This window comes from Myotis davidii, unplaced genomic scaffold, assembly GCF_000327345.1.
Source record: "Myotis davidii unplaced genomic scaffold, ASM32734v1 scaffold228, whole genome shotgun sequence".
NCBI lineage: Eukaryota > Metazoa > Chordata > Mammalia > Chiroptera > Vespertilionidae > Myotis > Myotis davidii.
The window spans coordinates 3,887,185-3,892,905 of NW_006300104.1; positions in this window are offsets into that span (position 1 = coordinate 3,887,185).

Below are 5,721 nucleotides of genomic sequence, written 5' to 3' on the forward strand. Positions count from 1 at the left end.
TGGCACTTAGTTAAGAGGTTTTATTCCCTCCCTAACTTCAGGGGAAAATCCCTACCTGGGGAAACAACCTTTCTCGGAGAGGTGACCTTGGTTAAAACACAGCGCCAAGAAGGTGAGCAAACATATTAAGAACAGTATGCCATATATGCCAGGTCCCTTGAAACAGCAAGTATGGACTGACTCCCGGCACTTAACACCTTATTGCCGAAAAACAGCTCCCAAATTCGTCGGAATTATCCCACCGAGGGAGCCTGGCCAGCTGCATCTGCGGCCCCACACCTACCTCTCTCTGCAGTGCCCTGGGCGGTCCCGGATCTACCTCCTGCTTCAACAGTGTTTGAACAGAACAGACCCAGGCTCCTTCCAGCCTCCGGCCACCCTTCAAAGTCTTTTCCAGTCACCACCTTCGGAACCTCCTCAGCCACCCTCAGCCTCTGAGACCAGCCAACACTGTTTTGTTGCTGCTGCTGCTGTGTTTTTTTCCTTAACACCTTATTGCCGAAAACCATGAGCTCCCAAATTCGTCGGAATTATCCCTCCGAGGGAGCCTGGCCGGCTGCATCTGCGGCCCCACACCTACCTCTCTCTGCGTTTCTATTCCGACTGGGACCATGTGGCTCTGGAGGGCTGGGCCCTTCTTCCGAGAGTTGGTGAAGGAATGGAGGGCGCTGAGCAGCTTGAAGATGTGAAACCAGCGCGGCGGCCACATTCCCTCCAGGACACACTGAAGCCCCCCAAGATGAGGGGGCAAAACTCAGGGCCCATGGCAGCCGCCCTGGCCGTGGAGAGGCACCTGCGCCAGGCCCCGCGGAGCTGCCGCCCTGGGTTCCACCCGCAGACCCTCAGCTCTGGGACTTCCGGCAGAACCACTTCCGGGCAGGAGGTGAACCTCATCAGGAAGATGGGCAACACCTGCCTCACCCCCGCAGGCTGCCGGCCCCCAGGCTGGGCTGGGGAGTGTCTCCTCCCGAAGCACCACCAGGAGCCTTTGGAGCCCAGAGGCCTCTGCTTCCCCTGGTGTCTGGTTTTGCCTGAGCTTCTCCCTGAAACACTGGCCATTCTTTTCACCACCCTGGAGCCCTCTCCCGTGCATGGGACCAAATGAAATACAGCTTTTTGCAGCATCACACACCACACACACACACACACACACACACACACACACACACAGCCCTGCATTACAGTATTAAAGGTCAGAACAGCATGTTGTTTTGAAGGGAGGGAAGAGGTAGTGGTTGGAAAGGACCATGCGGGGCCTTCTGGGGCCTGGCCCTGTCCTGTTTCTGGCGCGGAGGGGCCTAGATGGGAGGCTGCTTTAGGAAAGTGGACTGAGCTGGACACTCAGGTTTTATGCACGTTCCTGGAGGGATATTCACAACAGGCAAGTGGAGATTTAATCAGATCCCATCAGAATCAAATTCCCTTTTCCATAAGCTAGAATACTATCCTTAAGTCACACTTTCCCTGCTGTTTCTGAGAGGCTATTAAGAACCTCGGGCTAGTCCTAAAGAAATGCAAGTTGGAACAGCCGTAAGGTATTACTTACACCTGGTATCTATTATGAAGCTCCCTCCCCGAGCAGCCCCACTGATTCTGGCCATAAATCACCCAGAATGAGAGAAATCTGGAGGAAGCAGCTACCTCCCACTCTCGGGCATTCACCCCGAGGGGACGACTCAAACAAAGAAAGAGCACCAAGTACAAAGGTCTTTCTTTATATTTAAAAACACTTTGTTGCCCAAACCGGTTTGGCTCAGTGGATAGAGGATTTTCAGGGAGAGTGCAAGAGAGAGGGAAAGACAGCAAGAAACATCCCTGTGGAGAAACACATCGATTGGGTACCTCCTGCAGGCACCCTGACCAGGGCCCAGGCCGGGGAGGAGCCTGCAACCAAAGCACATGCCCTTGACGAATCAAACCCGGACCCTTTGGTCCGCAGGCCGACACTCTATCCACTGAGCCAAACCGGCCGGGGCAAAGGTCTTCCTTTATATATGCCGTCATTTATAACCAACATGGAAGCCACCCAAGTCAACAAGAGGACACTCACCAAACCCGGGCTCCTACGTCCTCTCCGGGGCCATTCTGCACCCGCCGGATTGATGCCCCCATTCCTGAATGTATTCCTATGAAAAAACCTTACAAAGGTTTAGATATTAAATATCATTGAGTGAACCATCTTTATTGGTTAGACTCGAATTGCTTGAAAAGAAATGAAAACTTCACGCCCACACACACATTAGGATGTGGTAGTGTTGTTGTCACTTAGCTGCCAGAAGTTGAGGGAAGGCCCCTTCAATGATCTTGAGTCACCTGAATGTTTTCCCTCAGGCGTCTCTTGGCAAGAGATTTGAAAAGTCTCTTGGAACATCATCAGTGGTTCTTCCAACCCAGAAACCTGTGCTGGACCCAATAACGTCTCTGACTCGTGGCCAGGACTCCCAGGCAGGGTCTCTTAGCTTAATTATTGGAGGCGCTGGCGTCCGGTGAAGAAACTCTGCCAGGCCCTTCGACAGCCTGAGGACATTCTGTCACCCTTTTGGCTACCTCTTCTTACTGGAATATGGTGAGGCCCGTGAGGTTCCTGGAAAATGTCAGTATGAGACCCAGTGAAGGATGTGATACTGGCCGTGTGTGCGCTGACTACAAGGCACAGTGGAGGGGATTTACATGTCACATCGCCTGGTCCTCACAACACCCTGGGAGGGTCAGTGTGTTCTCCAACTCTTACAGACGAGGAAATGAGAGTCTAGGAAGGGCATGACTCCCACCACCTTCTTGCTGTGTGACCCTGGACAAGTTACTTAACATCTCTGGGCCACAGTTTCCTCATCTGTAAAGCTCAGGCCTTTATCTCCCCGCTCTGCCAGAAGGGTTGGAGTCAGAGAAACCTGGTAGGAGGGGGAAATAGCTCAGTCCTCGCTACACAGGCCAGAGATGAGCTCAATGGCCTCACACCCACCTGGCTTAGAGTACGTGATCCCTGAGAGGTGCCCTCAGCTTCCAATACAGTTCCTACCCTCACACCAGCCCCTCAACGGGGGCTGCCTCCTCCGTACCCCCTCCTGGCTTGGAGCTTTGACACTGGAGAGGGAGGCACTCCACTGCGGATGCCCACTGCTGCCTGCCATGTCCTGGGTCTCCTCCTGTGGAAAGGAGCTACAAAGATGCGCTGATGTCCAAGTCCCTAGGTCCAGCTGCTCTCTGCGTCACCAGCATTTGAAGGAAGGAGGAGAGGGTGCTTGCGAGGGAGCTCCCTGGGCCTCCTTTCCCCTTCCCAATGGCGGTAGTCCTCGCAAACATCAAAGGACACGTGGCTGTCTGATAAAAAAGCGAACGTCCACAGCCTGGGCCGAATGCCCAAGCGAGGGCCCGGGAAAGGCGACCTTGTGGGTGGGGATGGCCCAGGAGAGACCAGGGCAAGTCTCCCAAGACTAGAGTTTGGGCTTAGATCAGGCAGACCTGGGGGCCAGACCGCTCTGGCAGTTACCATTTGTGTCTCGGTAAACCTGTTTCCTGTGGGCAGGGCAGGGATAGAGGTAGTGCTGCCCTCTCGCGGCCGTTGGGAGGATTACAGAGGACCTGCTCAAGCAGCGCCTCGCAGGGGCGCCCACGCGGGTCGACCTGACTCCACCTCCTACCCCACGCGCTCACCCGGCTTTGTTCCGCGCGGTTCAGACCCCACTCCGACCTGCCAAGCAGAATCCTTTCTGTCGTAAGCAGCCTGCGGTGTGCCAGGGGGCGCATCCATAGGCTGCAAGGCCGGTGACCACGAGTGCCGATGGGGCCGCGAGGCCCGAGGGGAACACGTGCGGCCCAGGATCCCCGCGCGGGGAGTCAGCGGAGAGGTGGAACTGGGTGCCCGCTTCTCTGCTGCAAATGCTGCGGCGCTCTGGGCCCGGAAGGGAGGGCGGGCAGGCGGGGGCTCCAGGGGTAACCCGGGCCTCCGCGCGGGAGGATGGAGCAGGTGAGGGATCCCGCCGCCAGGTGGCGCCAGGCAGGCTCCGACAGCGACTCCCCCAGCCTGTGGCGTCCAGGCTTCTCCGAGTCTAAGGGCTCTGCGTCTCCATCGCTGTGTCTGGCATACTTCCTGCTGCCCGCTGCTCTGGGCCTGGGTACTAAGCTCTAGGCACAGCTCGGAGGCAGGGGTTAGTTAGCCGCTGGAACTGGACTCCTGCCTCGCTGATATGGGGAAGGGAGAACTGGGGTGACAACCCATCATCAGACTGTGACTTCGCGCATGCCACTCAGCCTCGCTGGGTCTCCATACGTTGTCTTTATGTTTACAAAGAACTTTATTCAAATCTCTGGAAACTGGCATTTGACCCCGCATTAGAGACAGAACGGGGGCCAGTGCAGGGTTGTGAGAAGCTGGACCATGGGCTCCGAGAGCCTGAGACTTGCTCTCTGCAGGTGACTGATAGGTAGGTGGACAGACAGTGCCCACAGGCACGTGTGACACAGGTGACAGTGGCCCCTCACGCTCAGAGTGGCCTTGCACTCAGGAAGGTAACGGTGGGTATAAAGGGCCTGGGTAGCCGACAGTTTGGCCAGAAGGTGACATTCCTACTGTTGCCCCTCCGCCTCGGGATTAGGGCAGGAGGCTGGCTTTGCCCTGTTCCCCAGGAGGGTCTCCCCGCTTTGACTTTCCCCGTGTCACCCAGTCTCGGCCTCCTCCTCTCTTCCGGGCTTGGGAGAGCAATGGAGATGGGACTCATTCTCCCTAAGGGCTTTGCCAATGGCCTCGACACCAGGAGAGAAGCCCAGTGGCCCAGCTCAGAGCTTCCATGGAGTGGGAGAGGGACTGGGGGTTCACATCCCAGAATCCTCTGAGGGCCTGAGCCTTGGATGGGACCTTGTGACTGTGGGAAACTCTTCTGACCCCGAAACCCGGTGGGAATGTCACTAGCGGGGCACTGGCTTCTGCCCCTATCGCGTGGAGCGTTGGAGCTGGGCGTCTGGATCCTACTTGCCAGTCACTTACTGAATCAGCACCCCAGTCCTTCTCGTGAGGGACGAACTGCGAGGCAGGAGCTGTGAGGGAGCGCCGTGACGCCCACGGCACCCAGGGGATGGCTGGGCAGCAGAGTCACAACTGGGCCTCGGAGCCCTGGCTGGGGAGCTCATGGGTTAGCACGTCCTCCCAATACACCAAGGTTGGGAGTTTGATCTCTGGTCAGGGCACAGAGATGTCTACTTTGTGGAACAAGTGGCTGTTTCTCTCCTCCCTCTCCCTAAAAAACCAATAAATTACAAAACAAAACAAAACTGGGCCTTGGAGCCAGGCTCTCCCTTCTGAACCAGCGTCCGGGGTTCTCAGTCGAGGTGTCTCTCATGGTGGGGGTGGGGGAGCTACACTGGCTCAGGAGCGTTGCCAGGGCAGCCCCCAGACAAGGCGGCTTTGGGAGCCCCTGGCTCCAGTGGGAGAGCCGGGCAGCCTGGCCTCGGCCAGCATGGCGGCTACTGAAGCAGAGAGGAGAGAAGAGGGCTTTCCAGGCCCTGCTCTCTGCGGCCCGGGGGTTAGTGCGGCGACAGGCAGGAGTGACAGCAGCTCCCTCCCACGGTGGCTGCTGGAGAGGACACGGAGCCTCAGGCGGGCAGGCACCTAAGGGTCACTGTGTCCAGTTCCTGTCTTCACAGAGAAGCCTGGGCAGAAATGCTGGCCCCCTGGGTCCCTGAGAGCGAGACAGACAGACCCCTCATCAAAAGTGAGAGTCCGGC